The sequence below is a fragment of the Vicugna pacos genome, chromosome 20 (genome assembly GCF_048564905.1).
Source record: "Vicugna pacos chromosome 20, VicPac4, whole genome shotgun sequence".
NCBI classification, from domain to species: domain Eukaryota; kingdom Metazoa; phylum Chordata; class Mammalia; order Artiodactyla; family Camelidae; genus Vicugna; species Vicugna pacos.
The window spans coordinates 415,858-428,450 of NC_133006.1; the positions used below are offsets into that span (position 1 = coordinate 415,858).

The 12,593-nt window shown below is 40.0% G+C and overlaps 2 protein-coding genes across 3 annotated transcripts in view; both read left to right on the plus strand.

Annotated features, from left to right (window-relative positions):
• Positions 1 to 12,593, plus strand: part of LOC140687542 (trafficking protein particle complex subunit 9-like) — a 518,046-nt gene that overhangs the window by 338,502 nt on the left and 166,951 nt on the right.
• LOC140687533 (uncharacterized) overlaps positions 1 to 12,593 on the plus strand; it is a 119,051-nt gene that overhangs the window by 23,663 nt on the left and 82,795 nt on the right. The window contains exons 3-7 of one of the 3 annotated variants that reach the window (XM_072944649.1): positions 165 to 317; positions 854 to 977; positions 5,547 to 5,606; positions 6,141 to 6,261; positions 11,363 to 11,472. The gene's annotated coding sequence lies outside the window, so the exon portion shown is untranslated. Of the gene's footprint in view, positions 1 to 164; positions 318 to 853; positions 978 to 1,237; positions 1,371 to 5,546; positions 5,607 to 6,140; positions 6,262 to 11,362; positions 11,473 to 12,593 lie in introns of those variants that run through there. The other 2 variants (XR_012061913.1, XR_012061914.1) reach the window with 2 other exon arrangements.

Here is a 12,593-nt window from a genome sequence, read left to right on the forward strand (position 1 = left end):
GAGGGAGAGAGAGGAGATAATTGAGATATGCTCCCCTGTGGTCCCTTCCTGCCCCAGGGCCACTCCAGTTCACCTGCAGCCTTCTGGCCTCTGCTCACAGGGCCTCTGTCCCAGGATTGACCGCAGCCTTTTATTCCCTTGTCAACATTCCCTGTGCCTTTCAGAGGTTGCTCTCTTCTCTGCAATTCAACCCTGGCAGATGTGATGGTGGTCAGCGTGCTGATGGGCAGTTACTTGGGGACTCCCAGGAGCCATGCTGATTCTCCTGAGTCATTCGGGGTTACAGAACTGTCAAGCACTGCAGGAAGCCCATTCACGTGAGTTCAACACAGCATTACATCACTTTCATTTTATTTTTGAATTTTCAGTGGAGAAATTATTTGTAGCACACTGTTCCAGATTTTAGGCCGCCTGCTTTCCTCACCACCATTTCCTTGTTGGCTCTGGTGCTTGTTTTAAGAACCAGGTTTCTTCTCTGGTCATTTGTAGCAGCTGGGCTTGCCGAATCCTTGATTTGCATTTGAAGCAGAATGCTTCTTCGTGATGTCAAACTGATTTTCCTTGTCATGTCTGAATATTTCTTGTACACTCAGCAACAGTTTCAAGTGAAATGCTCTTGTCCAATTTCGGTTAACTAATATTTGCTGATCTCCTGCTTTCATGCTGAGGGCAGTTTCTTCTTCCTGTAATAAATGTTAGCAATTTGCATTTACTATGGAAGGTACTAATCCGAGGTGCTTTTGTTCTTAACAGTTTTAATACAAATCACCCATTAAAATGTACAGCGGATTTTACTCTATGCCCAGAAATGTGCATCCCAGTCAATCTTAGAATATTTTCTTCCCCCCAACAGGAAACCCAGTACGCATAAGCAGACATTATCAACTTCCCCATCCTCCCCAAGCCCCAGGGAGCCACTCTTCTGTCTCTGTGGATTTGCCTGTGCTGAACATTTCATGCAAATCGAGTCACTTCATGTAAGTGGAACCGTCTATTTTGACTGACTTCTTTCACACTGAGTAACGTTTTCAATGTTTGTCCACGTTGTGGCCTGGGTCAGTACTCTATGCTTTGCTATTGCTGAATAATATTTCACTGTATGGCTGGGCCCCTTTGTTTACCCATTCATCACGTGATAGACATTTGGGTTGTTTCTGTTTTTTGGCTCTGAAAATTAATGGTGAAAAGTAATGGTGAATATTCCTGTAGGAGTTTTTATGTTAACATTTGTTTTCAGTTCTCTTACTTGTGTGCCCAGGAAGCAGAATTGCTGGATCATTCAGAAGCCAAATGTTCAACTCTCTGAGGACGTGCCAGGATGTTTTCCAAAGTGGTCACGCTGTGTTACATCCTCACCAGCAATGGCTGCGGGCTCCGCTTCCTCTGTGTCCTCATTAGTGCTTGTTAATCTTTTTTTGATTTTAACCTATTGTAGTGAATGTGAAGTGGTTTCTCCTAGTTGTTTTGACTTGATTTCCTTTAGAGCTAATGTTATTGAACACCGTTTCATTGTGCTTATTGGCCATTTGTATATTTTCCTTGAAAAATATCTTTTCAGATTTTTTTTTCATTTTTTAATTGAGTTGCCTTTTTATTGTTGAGCTGTGGAATTTTTTTTTTGATACACAAATTCCTTATCAGATAAATGATTTGAAAAAATTTTCTCCTGAGTGTTGTTTTTTCACTTTCTGGATGGTGTTTTTTGAAGCAAAGTTTTAAAGTTTAATGAACTCCAATTAATCTCTGTTTTCATTTTTCCTTGTGCTTTTGGGGTAATATTTAATATCTGATGTATTTTATTAAAACTTGTATATATAAAATAACTTAATTCTTAGGACCGTTCTAGGAGATGGGTGCGGTTGTTGTCCCCAGTCTATGCATCGGAGACTGAGGTGCAGAGAATTTGACTGACATATTAGTGTCAAAGCTACCCAGTGCTGTGGGAATTCAGACCCTCATGTTTTTCCCTAGCATCTGAGCTCAACACCACCATGCTCCAATCTTTCCAGGAAACGTTAATGAAAAAATCTTTACTTTTTTGATTTCTTGTTAGATTTTTTTCTTATTGGGGACCTCAAATTCTCATTTTCTTTTCGGATATCAGTGTCGATTTATTTTAGGTCTCATGTAGGGAGAAGCATTGCTATCAGTTAACTTCTTTATTACTCACTCTCCAGTGATGATTGTTGCTAGTTGATCTAATCAAGTCATGCTTAAGTCTTTCCTGCTCATGACACTAACAGCAGAGTCATGACTTATAGAATGCTCAAAGAAGAAAGTACTTGATTGATTTTATTTTGCCAACCAATCAAACCAATCAAATAAAACCCTGGTGTTGACACAGACTATAAGCCCTCCAAAATAGGGTCACTGTCTTCATTGTGTTTCATTTGTTGGGTCACAGTGTCTGGATAGTGCCTTGCTGTCCAGCAGTTTTGTGAGGATACGGTGCTCGTGAATCATTGTAAGGACAGAATTTTGACAACAGACTGTGTTGTTCATTTCACGACGGGAAAGGTAATATAGAATTACTGTTCAGATCTGTTTTAAAATTAAGCTTTGAATTTTGAGAATAGTTCAAGAAGCCATACAAAGCTCTTTTTCACTAATTTTAGATCTATCTTAGACACATTATGTTTACATAGCAGAGTAACTTATCAAGTAGATTTGACAAAGGAGTGTTATATTGATTATTTGTTTTAGTTGAAATATTCTACCAGGGATAAAGTCATAAGTGCCCATAAATGAACAAATATATTTGTATTTAAATGCAACTTGGGAGCAGACTACATATGTTTCTATATAATATATATGACTGTGTGTTTTAATCTTTCTGTCAGTGTTTTAATAGTTTTTCAGCAATTTTGTAACTTTAGAATTCTTCTAAAAAATTCACCCCCAATTCTAGTGCAGTTTGTACTGTGTATCCTGTCTTATGCATGGGATTCCACTGTCCCCTCAGTGAGGAATTTCCTCTCCTATTGTGTTAGGAGCAGAGTTAAAGGAACTGTGATTTCTAGGCCTTTGCTCTCCATGTGTTTGCAGTTGGCTCTCAGTCACGATTTTCCCTTTCCAGAGTTTTCATTGTTAAATTAGAATTTCTGAAAATAACTATTAATATGTTGCATTGGTCTCCCTAGAAACTTGACGTCTTTGTGCTTTTCAGTTTTCAATTTATGAAAAATGCAAATGCACTCTTGTTTTTAAGTTGTCCTTTTTCAATAGATATTTATCTCTTAATTGATAGAATAATTTTTCCCAATGAATGAATTGGTGTGCATGTTTTAAAGGATAACTTACTTTTTATTTTTCTTATTGTAACAGTAATATTCATTGTAGAGAATTTAGTAAATAAGGATTAACACAGTAATAACTTCACAATGGCCTCTAATCTCACCTGGAGATACAGTTGTAAGGTTTGAAATTGAGAATTATAAGTCCTCTCAAATTTTTCTTTTTCAAGTACGTATTGGTTACTGAGATCCTCGAATTCCCATATGAATTGTAGCAGCAGATAGTCAGTTTCTGCAGAGGAGCCCGCTGGGATTGTGATCGAGACCACGTTGAATATACGGATCGCTCTGGGGAGCACTGCCATTCCAAGAGCACTTTCTTTTGATAGGGGAATGTGTGTGGAGTGTCTGTCCTGGTATTTAGGTCTTCTTTAACTTTTTTTTTCAACAATGCTTTGAGTTTACAGAGTATTATTTTACTTTAATTATCTTTGCCTTTATATTGAGGACAAGTGTGCAAGGTACTGGGATCAGAAGTGTATTTGAGCCCCGCAACTTGCTGCCACCATGGACGCTGCACTCTTGCTTCACCCGCTGTACAATCTTGCACAGAATACGACCTCAGTAACTCTCTCTTGAATGAATGATTATATGATTGTTGGATGATGCTTGAGAGTCCTTGTGATGATTTTTTCCCCCAGCCTTTCCCCAGTTCTTAACTATGCCCTTTCTCTTCCTAAACTCCAGCCTGGGTTTCAGCCTGCCTGTGGCATTGATTTTCCTTGTCTGTGGACTCTTCCTTTCACTGGTTCCCGATAACGTTACATGTGGGCTGTGGAAACTTGCTAGATGTCAAGAAAGAGCTAATCCATTGTAGGCCAGTATTTTTAGAGTTTGTTATTGTTTTATTGATTGAAATTAAATGAGGCTGCCCCCTGAGCCCTCCCATGAGCACTTTTGACCTTCCTACAGCTGATACTGCTCTAGTTGCTGCATGTGCCCTTTCCCCAGCCTTGATTTTGTAATTGAATAAGTCACCATCACTGGAGCCCTCTCTTTAAAAGATAAAGAGAACATTTGCTCCTTTTCCCTGTTTGGGGACTTCAATGAGATGAGATCCCAGATAAAGAATGGAGCCCCACCTCTTTCTGACCCCCGCTGTTTCCGTTCCTTTCTTCAGGGGAAAAGAGTACAATTCAACAGTATAAAGATTGATTGTGAGCTAATGAGATAGACAAGACAACCGATCATTTATTAAATAACCTTTCATGATAGAAACAAATGTATTATACACACAAACAGCACACAAAGCACTGTAGTACCATGGTTACAATCGTGGGTCCGAGTTCGTGTCCTGCTCTGGAGAGACCAGTCCTGTGAGATGGAGAACTGGTAAGTCGGCTTAGCCTCTCCAGAACTGGTTTTCTGTCCTGCAGAGACGGGGCTCGCTAGGCGTCCCCCCCGTAGAGGTGCTGTGGGGTGTAAATGATGCGCATGGGCAGCCTGAGCACAGCTGCTCATTCCTCGTAAGTGCAGGGTAGCATAGCTTTTGCGGTGATGGCTTTATGACCGCCCCATGTAGACTGTCAGTGCTCTGAAGGGATGCCTTGTGGTTTGGAGATGGGATTCTCACTTCTGTAAATACCCAAGTGTAGTGTTATTGGGCCCTGCTGATTTCAGTCTATTCTTTAGAAAGTACATATTGTAGATATATTTTTCAAGCATGCGTGCTTTTTTTCTTTTACTATTAAAGTTCTACCCTCTCATCTCTTGGTGTTACTTTTCATGGAATCCAGGAAACAGTCCTAAGCTACCTGCCTCTTCACACTTTTCCGTGGTGGTTTCCTTCCCTGATTAGAAGAGGGTTTTGCATAGGAAATTTTATTTGTTCCCCTTTTCTTGGAGTCTCTCTCTCTGTCTGCCCATCTCTCACCTCTCAATCTGTCCATTTCTCAACCCACTGCTTCTTCTGACATGTTCCAAAACGCATTTCAGGTAGCTTACAGAAGAACAGATACCAAATAAACAGGTGAGAAAATGGGGCCCAGTTCAGACAGTGAGGCTAGGAGGCGAGCCTGTGTGAGGGTTGCAGGCGTGAGACACATGCCTCTGCCATGTGACTTATAAGATCGACAGCAGCAGTGTGTTTCAAGCTCCCAGCAGACACAGGGAAGCAGGATTTGAGGGAGATGCTTACTGGCTGTGAAATAAATAAGTGACTTAGGAGAAGCCCAGCCTTTCCAGCTACTAAGGCTTAGGAGAATATTTTGAGTGTCTTCCAAAATCAGAGTATGGCATCTTTTCTTTTTTCAGAGTTCTATGTATAGTTGGTTACATTCTATACCTGGAAATTTCTCCAAAACTGCTTCCCACGTGAGTCCCATGGCTCGGGGATTGGGTGGTTCTGCTCATTGATGGGGGTTGGCCAGAAACAGAAAATGAGAGCCTCAAAGCGGCCTGGGATTTGTCAGTTATGTTTTGTCAGTGCTGTAGGGTTCAAGAAATGCTTTCACCGTTTCTCTCCATCTGAGGCGGCAGCGTAATCTCTTACCAGCATCAGGAGCTCAGGGCCACGGGATGGTGGGGGCTGACTGCACTGCCGTCAAGACAGCTGAGCTAGTCACTGCAGGTGTGGTTCTTTTACATACTGCAGTTCATGCTCTTTACTAGAATGTTTCAACAGGGAGTTAATTAACTGAGTTAATTAACATTTAATAAATATGATCTTTGTTGAAAAGACAGTTATAGGCAGAATATAAGCTGTGAAGTCTTTAAAAACGGTTTCATTACTGAAATTTCATTTGGGGAGATACACGGTTTATCTTATATATGGCTCTCTTTTAAAGTAACAAAGAAACAAGACAGAAAAGGCAGAGGATGATTTCTGTTCTTCCTCTCGGCTTGCAGGTGCCTTCACCTCCAGTGGCATCCATCCAGACACCAGCACTGACACTGGCCGTGCTCAGAACTGCCTCAGCCCTGAAGACACTGCTGACAAATAGAAGGGGGCCACGCCCTGTTACAGCAGGTGCTCTCACTTTGTGGGTCCTTATGTAACTGCGTGGTGTTAATCAGGATCGCCCGTCCTACATTGTGTGACGCTGCTGCTTTGTCTCCTAGTTACTTGTTTCTCTAAGTATTCTTGTATTATTCTCCAATGCATAGTACTACACACCTAAAAATGCTTTTTTTCAGATGAAAAAGAATGTGCATTTAAAATAATAACTCTGAAAAAGGGGGCAAAAAAGGCTATCCTTGTCCCGCTATTCAAAGATAATAATTAACACGTTAACGTATATTTTCATCAGTGTGGATCACCTCTGTCATAAAAAACCAGAGAGCACTCTGTGACTGTTTACTGTGTGGACACCTCCATTTTCCATTCGGCTTTTTATATGTTTTTCTACAATATTCTATCTCCTCTGGCATGATTTTTGATGACCAGTATAGCATTCTGTCTTGTGGAGGCATTGTCCATTTTACTTCGGACTTAAATAAACTTTTAAATTCCAAGTATACTTAACTGAAATACTGAAAAGAGAACTGTGGTGGTAGAGGAAGGCCCTACCTCCCTTCCCCTTATTTCCGAAGAGTAAAAACTGTTGAAAATTTGATATATATGTTTCATGACCTTTATGCCTATGACATACATATATACACACATATGAGAATTCCATGTATACGTGTGTGTATATATGCTTTATTTAAAAATGAGACCATACTATATGTTTTTCTGCAGCTCGCTTTAATCACTCAGGTGTATATCATAGACGTCCTCCCACTCCAGACTCACACGGTCCTTTCAGATAGAGTGGAGGGGTCTCCTGATTTGCGGGTGTGGTCTCTTTCCCACGCACACCTTTGGTGAGAGAATGCTGTGGACAAGGCCCTGGACCACGGCGAAATGCCGGCTCCCTCATTGCTCGCAGCTCGTCGTGATTTAACGCATCATTGTCTTGATGGTGGACAGTTAAGTTTTCTCCATTTTCCACTGTCAGAAAGGATATTTGACTGGCATCCTTCTTGTACAGACATTCCTGTGATCTTTTATGAGTATTCCTTTAGTTAAGGCTTCTGGAAATTTAGTCCCTGGATGTGACATTTACATTCATCACAGACTCCATTCAAGTAACTCTAGAAATTCCTTCCATAGGGGAATGAAAAGATGCACAATTACTTATGTAACCAATTCTCTATTGCTGGATATGATTTCACTTCAGTTTTTCTTCCCACCATTGTAAACAGTGCTGTGTAAATGCCCTGATGGGTACATCTTTTTGGACTAAATTTGTTTTTTCCTAGAGGAAACGATTCGTAGAAGTGGTGTTGAGTCAGTGTGTACGTACGTTTTTCAGAGTTTACATATCCATTGACATGTCGTCCTCTGAAAATGTCGCTCATGGTTTCTTCTCCCACAGATGGACACTAGATAGAATATCTTTTAAAAATATTTGCCAATATGATGAGCAAAAGTGCTTTTTCATTGTTTTAGTTTGCATTTGATGACCAGTGAGGTATTGAGCATTTTTCACTCATTAGCCATTTGACTTTTTTAAAATGAATGATTCCTTTTATCCTTTGCACACATTTAAGTGGGGGAGCTTCTTGTTGGTTTGTGACAGCTCTTTGTATGTTATGAACATTAACTTCTTGTCTTCAACAACATGTATCACAGAGCTTTTTCTTGTCATTTCTTGCCTTTCATTTTGTTTAGGAGGATTTTAATTTTGGTAGTGTCTCAAAATATTCTTATGATAATAAATGTATTCCTTATGTGTTTTATCTTTGAAATTATTCTTAAAAATAATTTCTTATACTGGAATAAATCTCCTCTGTAGGTTTCTTTTAATCTCTAAGATGGAGATGATAATAGTACTTGTTAATGTAAGGGTAAGTTGAGTTAATAAGAACAAAGTGTTGTATTTGCTGTTATTAGTACTTTTTTATATTTACATCACTATCTGTAAATTATCTTGTGGTCCTTATGAGAGGAATAGTATTTATTCTTTCTAGGTGATTGTCTGATTGTCTCAGGACAATTACTGAAGTCATACTTTTCTCTTTGATTTGAAATCCCACCTTTACAAAATACTTATGTACACTAGAGTCTCTTTTTGAGCTCATGGTTCCCTTCTGTCAATCTGCCTTTCTTACTCCAGCACCATAACTTACATATTGTAAAAATTTATTTAATAATTGGCAGTCTGAATTTTTTTTCATTCTTTTCTTCCATCCCAAATTTTCTTGTCTAGTATTATGATTTTATTATTCCTGAAGAATTCCAAAATATTTTGTTCAAGTTAAAAAAAAATCAGATTGGAGTTGTCATGGGAGTTTTCAGTAAGTTTTGAATTATTCTGATGAGAACTTACATCTTTACAAAACTGCTTTCCTCCATGCAATTTGTTGATGTCTCTACATTCTCACCTCTTACTTTACCCCTCAGTACAGCCCTGAAGTTTCTCCATTTAGAACATGGGCATTATTTTTTAACTTATTCCAGATTATTGTTTATGTTTTTGTCAATTTTGTAAGTGAAAATTTTTTGCTATTATATTTTTAAACGCTTAAAACTGAAATTTAGAAAGGAAGATTCGGTTTGTAAATACTCACTTTGTAATTTGTCATTTAAAATTGTAAGTATTAAGTAGTTGTTCCAGAATCCTTTCTTTTTTGTTTTTAAAAATTTGTGTCGAAGATTCTCAAAATGTTCATAGCTAAGTAGTATAGGTGGGGAGACAGATGGAGAGAGGTAGTGTGGCTCATGTACAAACTGTGAGCAGTTTCATGGCTGCCTTTAGGCTGGAGAAACCACAGAAGAGCCCAGGTTAGACAAGGAATGGCTTTGTATGCACTTGAAAGCCAGCTTTCCTGCCTGTATGGTGAAGCCTGGTGGGCGTGGCAGGTAGATGATCAAGGTCTGATCAAGGTCATTTGCTGCACAGAGCCCTGTGTCTGTGAGAAATGGTGACCATTGCCATGGCAAATGCTTGGTGCCAGGAACAATGCAGGGGAGCTGGGGAGCCTGTGTTAAGGATTTTCCAGTCCTGGGAGTGGGAAGATCAGACTCTGCATTCAGATCTGAGTTTGAATTAATCCTCTTTAGTTTACTGGACCTCTGACTTTTGTCAAGTTATGCATCCTGTTTGAACTCCTGCTTTGTTGTCTCTCAAAACAGAAGAATTACAGCCTGCTGCTAGAGTGTTTGATCAGGGTAAATGATTTGTGTCTATAAGATGCCACGTACAGTCACAAGCTCAGTGAGCAATGAGCTGTCCCCTCTTCTCCTGCAAATCAGTGCTCGATAAGTCATCAGCAGAAAGCGAGTCCCTAATTTGTATGTGGTGCAAGGAAGAACAAAACTAACGTCTTGCCTTTCCCTGGCAGTATTCTTACTTCTTTGCTTCATGTACCTCTTTCCTCCTTCACTCTCCCCTTTCACCTCCTCCACCAAGAGCCCGAGACTCTCTCAGAACACTAGATTCAAATTATTTAAATGTTGGCTCAGTCCCATGAAATGACAGTGACTTAAAAAAACTGTACACATCCCAGAATTCATTGTATTTGATTTACACACACACACACGTGCACACACACACACACACACATCAGGCTACCTCCCATTTGCTGAGGGAGAAGGGCCACTTTTTCTGAGTTTTCATTTACTCAGCGTGAGAGCAGTCTCTTAAGCAGAATTTCACCTGGCTTCGTGCATGGTTTTTTAAATTGGATTTCTGCTTTTTGTCCATAAAAATATTCTCCTATTAGAAGACAGGAAGTGGAGACATAGATATTCTGCTGAGATATTGGTGTTATCATATTTGAGTTTTAATGGACATAAGGCGGCATAGAGTCATACATTATTATGGATGAGAATCCATGATGATGTAACTTGGACAAGAATCTGGGTCTCCTGCCATCGTGTCCATGCGGGTGAAGAGGCAACTGGGTGGGGGATGGCAGGGAACCTTCTTGCTTGAGTTCCAGGTTCTTGTTAGTTTTCATTGCTCAGCTGCCTTTAGTTTATGTCCATGAGGCCTCTCATGGGAAGGTCACTATGTCCTGAGAGACTGAGTTACTAATCAGCAGAAAGCTCTGGACCCACTCATATTTTCCAGAGTTTTTCTGCTGACCTGCTGACACTTTATATAAATGAGACCTAACAAACTACTGGATATAAAATACTTATTGTTATCATTTGCCCTCAAGTTCCATAGGAATGGGGTGCTGTCTCAGGCTGTCTAAGGCTAGATCTGAACAAAGATAGGGTGATAGGCTCCGCTGCTGGACCCTCCCCAGTCGAATGGGATTTCCACCTTAGTTTTTAGAATCAGGCAGATGAGTTCAAATCTTGTCTTTACCAGTTATTAGCTTTGTGACCTTGGGGAAATAACTACTTTTTTGGTTCCAATTTTCTTTATCTGTAAATAAGTTCAGTATTTATTTTAGGGATTTTGTTTTAGAATTGAATGTGCTAATTCCCTAATTTATTCCTAAAATACTGATCACATGGTTCTATGCTGGTGCCTTAGTAGTTGATTGCTAAGGGACTCAACAGTGAGAATGGGGATGGGGCCCCCTGGATCATACAGTTTATATTCCAGGATATGCTTGTAAAAGACAAGATTGCAGTGGATTTTTAGTAAATGTCCATTCCTTTCCTAATCCCCATTGATTGTGTATATATCTTTATACTAATATATGAACAATTTTTTTTGCAGTTTAAATCTCTTTGTAGTATTTAAAGAATGTAACTATAACAAAAATACGTGAAATAAAATGACTTGACTTTTATTTTCCTTTCAATAAGCAAAACAAAAGAAAATAGAAAAGAAAAGAAAAAGTATTGAAGGAGTAGAAATAATTTTATTTCCGTGGAATCAACTCCCTATGTTAGGTTTTTCCATTGTGTTGTTCAACATCATATAAAATTGACAGGTTGTGACTTCAGTGTTGATAGCTAGGTGAGTATAGTTTCTTTTTGTGGTTGTCTTTGATGAATTATTTGCACTAGATCATAAATGATGTGCATGTTACATATTGGAAACGAGGAAACTTTGGAGACATACTACCTCCAATGCAGTCATTTTGTTACCGAGTCCAAACTCGTTCTGCTCGCCGCATGACAGGCCAATAAACCGGGAGATGAGGTGTTGGAGCAAGGAATAGTGACTTCACTTGCAATGCTGGCAGACCCAGAAGACGGCAGACTGATGTCCTGGAGAACTATCTTCCCCAAGTAAGAATTCAGTCTCCTTTTATACTAAAAAGGGGGGGGTTGTGGTTGGTTGTTGCATACTTCTTGCTTTATGAATTGTTTGTCCTTTGAATCCGCTGTTCTTGCAGCTGTCCATGTGGATCAAATCATGGTACCCCTGTAAAACCTCCAAAAAAACAAAGGCTATTCTCTATTATGCAACTTGCCATCTCTACAGAAGTGCAGATGAGCTAACATTTTTAAAGATCAGGGCCAGGAGAATAGGCTTTCCTGCAGATTTCAGGCTAAAGGCAACTTTCTTTTTCAAATGGTGCAGAGCTACCAAGTCTGAGCCTAGGAAACAGGGCACAGGTTTAAACTCAAAGGAACAGATTTAACATAGGGTAAAAACTGTACATTTTATTACAATTCCGTTTCCAGCTTCATAGATAATATTAGTAAGAAATACGAGCAATTTTGTATTTTTGCTTCTTAATAACCGATAAGTGTACCAACTATATTTTGTGAGCAGGGATGCTGTGCAGGCATTGGGGTGACAGCAAACTCTTGTAGGGGGTGGCCGACCCTGCAACATCTCTGATGCCCCGTGAGTGTTGGTGAGGGTCCCCGTAGCCAGGGGCTCTCTTCAGGAACCAGCATATGGGCATTGACCTCTGGAGACCTCTTTTTCGGCTGCAGGAATTTTTTCAGATATTGAGATTGAAAAATCACTCCAGCTGGGAATAATTAGGGAAAAAAAAGAAAAGGAAAAGGGTTTGGAGTAGAGTAGAAGAGTAGGACTTAAGATCACGGAGCCTGAGTGCTTGGCAGCGGGGCCTCGGGAGAGAGGGGAGCAGAGGTGGGGAGGGGCCTGGCTCCGGAACCAGCTCCTGTAATTGTCCCTGCACGCAAGCCACATAGCTTTAAATTGGCCTGGGCCACCTCTCTGGGCTGGATATCACCCTGGGCAGAACCGTGGTATCTGTAAAGTAAAATGACTTCACAACTATTGCACAGAGCTGCAGGTGTAAGAGAGCCTAAGCCTGTCTCAGAGTGCAGGGGACAAGCGGAAAGGAATGGCAAAATTTCCACTGACAATTGAAATTTTGTTAAATAGCCTGCTACAGTTGTTTGCATCACTTGAATGAATGCAGGCATATTTC